Source organism: Equus caballus, chromosome 14 (assembly GCF_041296265.1).
Source record: "Equus caballus isolate H_3958 breed thoroughbred chromosome 14, TB-T2T, whole genome shotgun sequence".
NCBI lineage: Eukaryota > Metazoa > Chordata > Mammalia > Perissodactyla > Equidae > Equus > Equus caballus.
Genome location: NC_091697.1, coordinates 42,587,243 through 42,599,657, shown reverse-complemented (window position 1 = coordinate 42,599,657; position 12,415 = coordinate 42,587,243). Strand labels below are relative to the sequence as shown.

The 12,415-nt window shown below is 47.8% G+C and overlaps 1 long non-coding RNA gene across 1 annotated transcript; it reads right to left on the bottom strand.

The window, feature by feature from the left end:
- Window positions 1-3,976: 3,976 nt before the first annotated feature.
- LOC138917274 (uncharacterized) lies at window positions 3,977-10,148 on the bottom strand. Its single transcript, XR_011425039.1, has 2 exons — window positions 9,763-10,148; window positions 3,977-6,252 (listed from the first exon to the last, which is right to left on the bottom strand). It is a non-coding gene; the product is annotated as an uncharacterized lncRNA (long non-coding RNA).
- Between the last annotated feature and the right edge of the window lie 2,267 nt (window positions 10,149-12,415).

Here is a 12,415-nt window from a genome sequence, read left to right as displayed (position 1 = left end):
TGGGAGGCCGTGCTCAGATTTCCCACTTGCATACAACTGAGTTTTTAGTTACGTGATTTGAAGTTCCTGCCTGAGAAAAAATTCTGAAGAGTTTTCTTGCTTTAGTAACTTGAGTTTGAATAAGTTGCTAGTGAGACTTTTGGTGGCTGACGTACCAGTCAGGTTAGGTTGGATTTTGCTGCAGTAATGAAAACATAACAATCTCAGGGACGGACCGTGAGTGAAGCTAAATTTTGCTCACACTATATGTCCAGCATGGGGAGGCAGGGGGATCTGCTTCCCAGAGACATCCTACACCATCCTGTGGGGCAGCTATCTCAACACCATTGCTTCAGGGTTTGCCAGGGCAAGAGAAGAGAGTGTACTGAGAATGGCGCCTGGGGTCTTAAATGCTTCCACTCAGAAGTGATACACATTAAGGCCACTCACATTTTATTGGCCAAAGCAGGTCAAACAGTCATGCCCAACTTCAAGGGGATGCGGAAGTGCAATGTGTGCTCAGAAGGAGAGGAGAACCAGAAATACTGCTGAACAGCAGAAATGTCTGTCATAGTCAGCAATCAACAAGCAGGTACTATGATGTGCCCATTTCTTGGGCAAGTAGGGTGACTAACTCATCTGGGTTTGCTCAGCATCTCCCCACTTTTGGCACTGAAAGTCCCATGTCCCAGGAAACTCCTGTCTTAGGGATACTGGGATGGTTGGTCACCCTACGGGCAAGGCATAGTAAAGGCACAAGAAAATAAGACTCAGTTCTTGTCCTTAACTTAGTTATAATCTGTTTTTGTGACATTAGACCTATGCGTAGGAAAAGATGGGAAACAATACAAAACAGGTCATAAAGCTAATGTCAAGTTGTGTATTCCTGCAGAAAGTATTAGCATTAAAAGGAGATAAGAGACCAGGGGGCTGGTGTGGGGAAGGAGGACTTCCTGGAGGAATACTAAAGCCAAAGGACATTCATGCCTGAGTGAATCCTAGGATCTCAGGTTGGGATGGGATCTGATGTTTGGCTTCTGTTGCTCACAACCGAGACAAATCTCTTTTCTAATTTCCCTTCTAAGTGTTTGTGCAGTCTATATTTGAATACTTCCAGTGATGGGGAAATCACTACCTATCTTTCCGTATCTAGGTGGAAGGGGAGAAGTAGGGAGGAGTAATTACAAGAGGGAGGAACAGCATGAGTCAAGTCAGGGTAGAATGTGGAGGTTGGGGAGTGAGGAATTAGTGGTGGTGGCTAGGTTGTGTGTAAAGGGACAGAAGTGGAGGATGGGGTGGGCTCTTTGGGAAAGCTTGGAAAGAATGAGATGCAGATCACCCTGAACATCTTTCACGAGAAAAGTACAATATGCCCATACATCAAAGGTTTTGCACAGAATTTCAGGCTCTCCCTGTAGCCCACGCTGTGGGTCTGTGTGTGGATCCCAGGCTAGGAACCTCTCAACTTGGTGGTCGCTAAAACAATTGTTCCCCAAACATATGTTGTCTGCCCAGAGTGGCTTTCTCTACAATCCGTCTCTGTGGGTTGTCATTCTACCTGTACGTCAAGAAGCAGCTCCAGTGCCCTCTCCTTCCAAAAGCCTTGCAACGCTTGTTCCACACACGGCAGCTGTCCTCTGAGTTACACTTGTTTGTGTGCTGTGTGTCCTCCCTAAGGGACTAAGGGTTACACACCTCTGTTTCCTCCCTCCTCACCCCACCCGATACTTAGTAGGTTGTGGGAGAGACTTCCTGTCACCTTACTCAACTTCCGTCCTTCCCTCTTCTTTAGTTACAGAATCCTGACGTTCCCTGGGCCCACAGCGTGCCGGGCTCCCAGGCTAGCTCCCCAGCTTCCCTTGCATCCAGGGGCGGCCGGTGATATGTAAGGGGGAACACTGGTTGAGACTTCCAGGAAAACTTTCAATAGGGAAATGACTCAGCTGGGAGCAGGGCTCCCCGCTTCCTTGCCCCCCCTTTTCCTGCCTGCAGTACAGGCATGATAGCTGAATTCCAGCAGCCATTTTATTACCCTGAGCAAAAAATGGAAGAAGCCTTGATCTCTGATGAATTATTGAACCCCTTACCAGCCTTGACCAACTACTTGCTAATTTTTTCATGTAATAGAAGAAATAACAGATTTGTTTAAGCCACTGTCACGGAGATTCTGCCACTAGTAGCAGAATGCAATCTCTAACCAATTCAGAGGTCACTCATTAAGGTTTGTTCTATTGAATTTAATTAGAATAATTTACTTCTGGAGACACTATGTGTACCCCAGCTTCAGTCCTGGAGGGGGGAACGAGGCTCTGCTGAGACAAGTACCCTGGATTTGCCAGACTCTTAATGGAAATGTGAGTTTTGACAGCTTCCTCCTGGAATATATGTAAGGGAAGGAAATGAAAGGCAACGGAAAATCGTTGAGTCCTTAGGCTCCTACTGGAGTGTTTCTCCAGGAATGGGCAGGCTCATTTCCTTCAGAATCATCTGGAGCCGTCTCTCCTCTTCCCATCTATGAATGCGGCCTGGGAGCACTGAGTCTGAGGAATTTGCACACTCAAGTTTGAGCCTTATTGTTCCAATGGTTGGGGTGGGTCATCTCATGAAGGAATCAAATTATTACATTATTTATTTTGAGTTGTGTTGAATTGAATTAATGAGGAGGTCCTTGGAAAGGAGAACTGAGTCTGAGTGATGCTAATTAGCAAGAAGCCATTCCTGCCTATTTTCTCAGGAGGCCGGTGGTTTGTGCTTTGGGGCTGCCTTGGGAGAGGTGGCAAGATTTGCCTTACCACTTTCTTTACCAAGAGCCGATTCGTGTCAATAATCACTGGTGGGTGCTTCCTCTGTTCAGTGACGTTCAGATGAGGTCCTCAAGGAGCTTCTATGGTAATGCAGACTAGAAGGGGCACAGGGCATCACCTAGGGATTTTCTCCAGGGAAAATTCCCATCACCTTGTTAAGTGGGCTCCAGGGTCTAGAGGCTACTAGTAAGGAACAGAAATAGCCGTTTCTTTACATCAGTGGTTCTCAAAATGTGGTCCAGGAATCGGCAGCATCAGCATCTCTTGGGAAACTGTTAGAAATGCAAACAGTTGAACCCCACCCCAGACCAGCTGCATCAGAAACGCTGGGTATAGGCCTAGGAATCTGTTTTACAAGTGCTCCAGGTAGTTCTGACGTGTCGTTATGTTTGAGCTCATGTCTGACAGCCATTTTTCTTTTAAAGGGCACAGGGATGAGGGACAGAGTGGGGTCCAGGGCTCAGTGAGTCTACAGGTGAACCCCATTTTCCATATTTGAGTCATCTTTGGCTGGGCTGGGTGTCTAGTGTCTAGGCTGCCCTTACCTGTGCCCTCCATGTGACACACAGGAGGCTCTTCTGTGGGCCTTAAGCCACCTCACACCTAGGGACTAAGGGTGAGTCCTTCTGGATGACTCCTCTGATGACCAGCTTGTTAATTTAGATATAATCAAATGAGCAGGACTCCAATACTAGCTGGGGGCTTTCCAGGCCCAGATCAGAGATGGATATTCCCCTGTCTGGCTGCAACTCAGTCAGTAATCTACCTGTCCTCCCCTGCATGCCCCCCTCATATTCCTTCTCAGATGACCGTTTGCACCTTCTGCATGCTCCCACCCAACATCGTGTTCTCAACTCCATTCAGTTCCAAACATATTTACTGTAGATCCTTATTCAGTGGGGAGCCCAGTTTCCAGCAGCCCGCCTCATTCTTTGATTTGAAAAGTGAATATTTTTCCACCTATGTCACCTGCTATGTAATCACAATTTAAGCAATCTTCCAACAGATAACTGCCCTAACCCCTCCCTTCTGGAAAACCCGGTGTTTCCAGGCCTTGATGCCACCTTCCTTGTTCCACTCCAATGGGAGCGTCTTACCCACATGACACTAACCGGAATCAGAGTCGGAGGGTGGTGAGGACAGGGACTGTGTTTCCCAAGTCAAAAATTGGAACCTGTGATTTGGCAAAGGAATTTGTGACATTTATAGTTTTTATTGACCTGATTCAATTCTTTGCCAACATATTGAATTTCTGGAACATCTAAATAGTTTACGGGGATAAGGAAATGGAATATTTGTAAATGGGTGATCGAATCCAAGGCTTAGAACCTAAATGTCTACAGGGTTGGGTAGGTGCATAAGTGTGGAGAGGGCCAGCATGAGGGAGGGGGTTACAAAGTGGGTACCATATGCCCATCGGAAAGGAGCTCGGGTGGTCATGCTGCGCTGGATGGTGTTAGAAGGAAATGAAGGCCCAGACTGGCCTGACCTTCCAATTTTTCACAAGAAACTAGAAATGTTTTATTTTGTTTTGCTTTTTTTTTTTTTTTTGAGGAAGATTAGCCTTGAGCTAACATCTGTGCCCATCATCCTCTATTTTATACGTGGGACGTCTGCCACAGCATGGCTTGATATGTGGTGCATAGGTCTGCGCCCAAGATCCAAACCAGCGAACCCCAGGCCGCTGAAGCAGAGCGCACCAACTTAACCACTCTGCCGCTGGGCTGGCCCTCTGTTTTGTCTTTGTAATGTAAAATCTCTCTCTCTCTCTCTCTCTCTTTCGCGCACACACACACACACACACACACACACGCACAAACTATCATGCAAGCTAAACAAAATATTTGCAGGAGGTTACATTGCCTCTCATCTAGTTAGACAAATGATATAACAAGGGATATGGAAAAATACCATGGAAGCAAAAGGAGTACCAAGTTCTGTCTGGGAGAAGGCAGGGTGGGGCAGGCTTCACCCAGGATGTGATGGCCCAGCTGGGCTCCGTAGACTTCTTCTTGTCAAGACAGTGGGGAACTGTATCTCTGTGAGGGGATGAATGTGCTAACTGACCTTATTGTGGTGATCATTTTGTAACACATAAATGTACAAAAATTAAAATTAAAAAGAAAGAAAATGGGGAAGAACATTCATGCCCAGCGCTGTGCAGGTTTTCCAGGGGGCTCAGTGGCTCAGTGTGGCCGGAGTGCTGGGCGAATACAGGGAGTGAGGGAGACACAGGTAGAAGGGGGAAGCCTTGAAAGCCCAGTCAAGATGATTTTACTTTATCCTGTAGGCAGTGAGGGTGGCCCCATCAGATTGGTGTATGCATGGTCACTCTGGGGCTCAGGTGGAGTGGACAGAAAGCGTGGTCTTAGAGCCATCAACTATCTACTGGAATGGTTCATGAGAGAACTGGTGTGGGTCCAAAAAGCACTTCAGTCCAGAAGGCCTGCAGCCCCCAGGTGCAGCCCAGGCCCTGCCCTCGCTGAGCTCCCAGCCTGATATAATAGGGTAAGTACGGCGCGGCGCGTTGCAGAGTGTGGGGTGCTGCGGGGTAGGCGGAGAGCAGCTTCCTCTCCTCTCAGCCTGGGAGGCGGCAGCTAGCAGCCGGCAGTGTTGTGGTTACCAGGGCCTTGGGTTACAACACATGTTTGTTTTTTAAAAACCTTGCAATACCTTTTAAATCAGGGCCCTGGACAGGATCCAAGGACAGTAGCGAGGACCGGCCCCCCGCCTCCTGGCGCTTCTTAAAGAAGCAGCTGCTGAGGCAGGGAGCCTCCAGGACCTGGATCGCTGGGGGAGGCTGAGTTCAGGCAGGGCTCGGAAGCTGGGCAAGGCTGGCAGAAGGGCAAATCTCCAGTTTCCCCCCTTCTCCCCTCTTCCTTCCTCAAGACACTTTTGGATGTGGGGCGCTTGAAGAAGATGATCAGTCTTCTGAGCTGTCTTGGAAAACCAGGAGGAGTGGGTAGAGGGGCCAGGGATGTGGGGTCCAGCTCCTTGGGAGCAAGGAGGATCTTCCAGCTGGTCAAGGGTTCAGGGATCTAGCTTGACAGGAAGTGAGTGCCCCGTCAGGGGTGGTGTGCAAGCAGAGGTTAACATTGGTCAGGCATGTTGGAGAAAGCAAGCACGGATCTGTGGGAGGAGGGGTCCTGAGGGAATGGATGCCTGCATCCGTGTTGACTGCGACGGGGAGGGATCTTCATTGTGGTCCCTTTTCAGAGACAGACGTCATTCCTTTAAGGAGTCAAGATTGGCATCCAAGAGACTTTCATTCTGGTGCGCTGTTGGTGGGAGTGTAAAATGGTACAGTCGCTATGGAAAACAATTTGGAGGTTCCTCAAAAAATTAAAAATAGAACTGCCATAAGATCCAGCAATCCCACTTGTGGGTATATATCCAAGAGTTGAAATCAGGATCTTGAAGAGATATCTGCGCTCCCATGGTCACTGCAGCATTATTCACAACGGCCAAGCTGAGGAAACAACCCAAATGTCCACTGAGAGACAAATAGATAAAGAAAATGTAGTGTCTACATGCAATGGAATATTATTCAGCCTTTAGAAGGAAGGAAATTCTGCCACGTGTGACAACATGGATGCTTGAGGACATTATGCTAAGTGAAATAAGCCAGTCACAGAAGGACAAATACTGCATGATTTCCCTTACATGAGGTATCTAAAATAGTCACTCGTAGAAGCAGAGACTAGAAGGGTGCTTCTGGAGAGCTGGCGTACAACGTAATGCCTATAGTTAACAATATTTTATTGTGCACTTAAAAATTTGTTGAGAGAGTGGATCTCATGTTGTGTTCTCACCGCAAAAACAAACAAACAAAAAACTAAAACAAAAAACAAAGAAGCACAAAGAAACGTTTGGAAGCGATGAATATGTCTATTACCTGATTGCGGTGATGGTTTCACGGGTGTATGCATATGTCCAAACTCAGCCACTCATATACATTAAAGATGTGCAGATTTTGTATATCAATTATACCTCAATAAAGCTGTTTTTCTTAAAAAAAGAGAAAGACTTTCATGTCGATCCTTGGTTTGCTATTGATTTGCATTTTGACCCCGGATAATTCACATACATTCCTGTCTCTGGCCTCACATCTGCCACCCACACTGTACCCAGTGCGGGCATGGAGTAAGTAAGCTGTAGCAAAGATTTGTTGAACAATAAATGAGTGGGTGAATTAGTTGGGTTGGGATCAGAGGGCTTCAGAGGTTCCATGAGTCTCCTGAAATTGCTTTTCACCATTGTGTGTGTACAGGTGGTTCAACGCTTTTCTGGGTAAAGGGTCTATAGCTTTCATCACCATCGCTATCATTTACTGAGGATTTATTGTGATATGCTAAGGTCTTCGCATATTTCATCACATTTAATCTGCAGGAACCATGAGGCATTTGGATGGGTTACTATTTCCCCTGTGCTAAAGAGGAAGCTCAGTTTTGGGGAATGGAAGGATTTGCATAGGGTCATACGCTGGATTTGAACCCAGCTCTATCAGACTGCCCAACCCGAGCTCTAAGCCACCATGATAAATGACTTCAGTTTTTCAAAGAGATCTGCGACCCCAGAAGGTGAAAAGAAAACATTCAAAGGCTCTAGAGTTCTATTTCTCTGTGGGACTGTGCGGAATGGGGAGAGAGGGGCGGAGGTGGAGGAGAAAGCGAGCCAGCCTGGAGCAGGACATCGCCCACGCAAGCAAGGGCTGCTATTTAGCAGGGGGCCCCGGAGCCCCCAGAAAGGATGATAAGGGGGCAGGCAGGGAAGGGCCTTGTAAGAGGAGCCTGGGAGGGGGAGGGGGAGGGGGCTATCTCCTCCCCCGCCCCTGCTGCCTCCAGCTCACCCTGTCGCCTGATGTCTAAATAAGGCGTAGAGGCACATTCTAGGCAGCTAAAAATAAACTCCGGCTCCCCCTCCTGCCCTTGGGCTTTGGCGACCTCCCCAGCCCTGTCAGGACTCCCCTTGGCAGGACCAGCTCTCCGGAGCACGCCCTCCCCGGAGCTGTAGAACGGTATCTCACTGGGGACCCCAGGGTTCCGGGGGAATGCTTCCTACTGCAAGAAGACTTGGAGCAGAAGTCAGGATGTCTGGGTCCCACTCTTGGCTCTGCCCTAACAAACTTGGGCAAGTCCCTCTTTCCCCACAAGTAGAATGCGGGCGTTAGAATAATGATGTAAAGCTCTGGCTTTTTTGAATGAAGTCAGGATCCCATACTCTAGGGTCAAACGTCAAAGTTTGCTCACCGGGGTTCTTTAGGGTACATCTGTCCTGCAGACTCATTTTGAGCTCACTCAGAGTCGATTATCTGCCTATCCTTAACGATTTGAAGAATTCACATAAGATTTCCAGCTTCTCCTGAAAAATCAGATCTGTCCACACCAGGCCTGTGTGTCTGGCAGCAAGGAGCCCGGATTGGATAGCGGCCGCCCCCTGCCGGCGGGATGAGTGTACAACAGGTGGCCGCCGACACCCACGCTCACGTTTCCGCCCAGCCCTGCAAGCAACGCTGTGCGCGGCTCCTGGAGCGATTGCAGTGAGTACTGTTGAGTGCAGGCCGATTCACTTTTGCATCCCAGGGCCTGGGACACTGGCATTGCTCTGCCCAGCAAATGTTTGTTGAATGAATAAATGAGACAGCTAATAGAATGCTTTGGAAACTGTAAAGGGCCTGGTGAAGGGATAATGACGGTGGTGCTACCTGGCTGAAATCTGGTGCCAGTGCATTGCTAGCATCTGTCCCAGGGTCCAGGTCCCAAGCCTAAGAAGGGACAGGATTCTCATACCTTCACCCTCAACCCTGCCTCCATTAGGAGTCATCAGACGCTTAAGGTTCTTTTAGGCATTGCCTGGGCCTCCCAAGAAGTTCGTGGAATTGTCCTTGTTTGGAAAATTACTGGCAGAAACGGACAGGGTCTGTTAAACTCAATCCTTGAGAGCCACTTTGGGGACCAGCAGAGGAGCGAGGGAGGAAGAAGGAAGGAGGAGAGTAGTGATGGGGCTCAGGGCAGACCGCCCGAAGATGCACCACTCTGGTATGTGGATTCTTTCGAGCAGAAGACCATAAAGGCTCAAGAGTCTCAGGAAGAACATTCGACCTCCTCCCACCCCAAACTGTCTAAAAGGATTTAACACAGAGGCCTGTTCCAGGAAGGAGCTCAGACCATATGATAGCTATAGTATAATGGAAAATAGGTGCGATAGAAAGACACCAATAAACTGATTTTTTGGCCCAGCAAAAACTGTTTGACAAACATTTTCATTTCCATCTCTGTGTAAATTCTCTTCCTCCCCTCTGAACTCCCAAATCACTAGCCCCGACATCCTCCTTGTCTGTAGCCGAAGATATTTAAACAGGCAGCCTCGGCAGACGGCTGAGCTGCTCTGTTTTTCCTGAGTTTCTCCCATGGATACATGTTCTTAAATTTTGTTTGATTTTCTCCTGCTAACCTGCCTTTTTAATTATTTGACCAGACGTAAGAACCTTAAGGGAACGGGAGGGAATTCTCCCACTTCCCCTACAGCAGCAAAGGTAGAGCAGAGCTGTTCAAAGAACAGGCTTCTGGTCAACCTGCTTGGATTCCCCGGGCTCCTCTGGGGCAGCTCATTGGAGCTAGACACTTCACAGAATCAAAAGATGCTGCGTCGGACTGGCCCTCAGACATCAAGAATCCATCCCACCAAGGCAGTAGGGTGATGAGGTGTCTAGCGAGAACCTGCGAACAGCTGAGGCTTTGTGCTTCCTGCTCTGTTTCAGTAAACACAGGTGACTCCATCTGTATCCCACCACTGCCACTCCATGGTGGAGAAACTCAGTCTAGTGCGAACCTTGGCTACTCTAACTGTGGTTCTCAGACCCACAGCGTTTGCCTCAGGGGCAGCTTATTAGAAATGCAAATTCTTGGGCTCCACCCCAGGCCTGCTGAATCATAATCTGCATTTTAACGAGATCCCAGGTATTTTGCATGCACATTACCATTAGGTGAAAGCTGCTTTAGACCAGTGGCTCTCGGCGTTGGCGGCACCTTGGAATCCTCTGGGGGACTTTTACAAATGCTGATGCCCGGGTCCCACCCTGGGGTGCAGGCTGGGCATGCGCTCCTAGGTGACTGATTTCAAGCTCTCCAGGGGATTCCAGTGTGTGGCAGCATTGAGAATCACAGCTCTTGGCGAAGGCTCTAGTGAGATGAAAATCTTTGGGAATCAAAGCGATGCAAACTTGTGTGAGGTCCTCCCACCCTGGGCCCTCAGACTGAGGCTGGCTGGGGAGGCTGCTCCCCAGGCGCCTTCCCCAGCCCGGCCTGGCCTGTCCGACCAGTCCAGCCCCTGCTCTGCAGCACTGGCAGGCCTACAGCTGCTCTCAGGTTTCAGATAGGTAAGGTGAGAAAGGGGTTGTGCTGTTAGCTCTGCAGTTCTGCCCAGAGGTGTGGCCCTGAGCTGGGAGACTAGAAATCTGCATCCTCATCCCACCACTGCTGAGTGGCCGTGGGCGAGGCAATTTCTGTCCCTTTCTGGGCTTCAGTTTCTTTCTCTCTAAAATGGCCTAATCATAGAGGGCATTGAAGTAACTTCTAGTGTTTCTTCCAATTTTATATGTATACACACAGACTTTCCAAATTGAAAGGGAACTGAGAAATCACCTAGTTTTGACCTTACCTTCTTACAAATCGGGAAACTGAGGCCCAGCGAGGGTAAAGGCATTGCCTAAAGTCAGAAATGCCATTACCATTTGCAGAAAAATTCACTCTCTAGAGCATACCCTTTTACATATCTGCTGCTGATTTTATGGGGGCTCTGTGCCTTTCATTGCCTTTGCCTTTGAAGTTGTAGGTGGCTCATAACAGTGGGAAATAATCTTTGCCTCTAGACACGTAAATTTTTGTCCTCTGCAGGTTAAACTGACTTCCTCCCCCACTTATGGACAAGGCCAGCGTTGCCTCCATTTGCACATTGGTCTCAACAGTCCTGATCTGTAAATGGGTTCATTCTTTGAACTACCCTTTGCACTGGTTGTAACATCTCACAGGATCTCTCCTTGAGGAAGTTAAATAAAACCTCTAATGTGTGTTCATTTTATATCTGTACAAGAGTTATGATTTACCTTCTTTTTGAAAATTATGCCTTAGTAACAAGAACAGCCAAGATTTAAAACCAAGTGTCCAGACTGTCAGTGCAAATAATCCATAATAAATCTATAAATCAGAATTGAGGTAAGTTTGTTATGACCCGATTTGAGGACTGTAGCCCATGAGAACCTTTCCACCCAGGAAGGAAGCTCTCCAGAGAGGTGGGGTGTACAGAGTGCTTATGTACCATTTTGCAACAAAGAGCATCCATCACATTTGACAGGAATCTCTCTTTTACTCATGAGATGCTTAGCAGGCACAGCGGGTCAGTGGTCAGCAGGTCAGTGGTCACAAGATGAGTTAAAGCCGGTCAGTAATCAATCCTTATGTCGATGAAAATAATCCATAACCAATCTATAAATGAAAATTTGGGTGAGTTTATTCTGAGCTTAAATCTTAGGATTATAACCCGGGAGAGTCTTTCCACAAAGGAACAGAGCACTCCAAAGAAGTGGGGGTATACAGGGTGGTTATATGCCCTCAAAGAGTATGTTTCACATATGATTGAAATGTCCCTTTTACAATAGTCACGAGGCTGCTCTGTCAGCACAGCGATTGATGGAAACGGCAGATAGGTCTGCTGTCTCAGTGAATGCTGCGGGGTGGCAGGTGTGTTGCCTCAGGCTGGGCCGTCACAGATGAGCGCTGCAATCGCTGCAATCGGTTCCCAGCCTAAAGAAAGATGCTTAATCTTTAAGGAGATGCCAACGTTGGGAGGGGGAGAGAAGTTGCACTTTTATCTCAAGGGCCTTTGCTCTTGCCGTAGGGAATCTCTAAAGCAGATATACAATGCATGCTCAACGGCCTCGGTCAGGCCCTTTTGGAAAGACAAGGTCAGGCCGAATTAGGTTTACACCAAATGGCTTCCTCATATATTCCAATATATCCTATTACTTGCCATTTTTATTTGTCACTTAGTTTTGGGGAAGAAATCCCTATCCTCAAAGAAATGCTGATATGGGGGAGGCAACGTCCCTGTCTTTAAGGGCATCATTCTTGGCTTTGGAATGTTGTAAATGTTTAAAGCAGATGTACAATGCACGCTCAACAGGCCACATCAGGCCTTTCCGGAAAAACAAGTTCAGACCAAATTAGTTTTAAACCAAATGGCTTCCTCATATACTCCAATATATTCTATTTGTGTCATTTGTTCGTCAGGACTAAGTTTGGGGTTGAAACTGCACAGAGACCAGGTGGTAAGAAAAGTGAGAGGTGCATGGCCTGTAGGGGCTGTGGACTGCAGAGCCCAAACCCCACTGAAAGGGTCAATGGCAGCTCAGCTTTAATGGACTCTTGCTCTGTGGGAACGCAGGCTGGTGTTTGCAGATTCTCTGATTTTTCAGGAAAAGCTGGAAACCACAACTTAATGAGAAATCACCTATTTTTATTATATATTGGCAACCAAGTAAAACTTCTAAGAAAGACCATGCAGACACAAAAATCTTGTTTGAGGCTTGCGTTGCCTGTCTGTGACCTCGACATCTGAGCCATGCACCTGCTTCA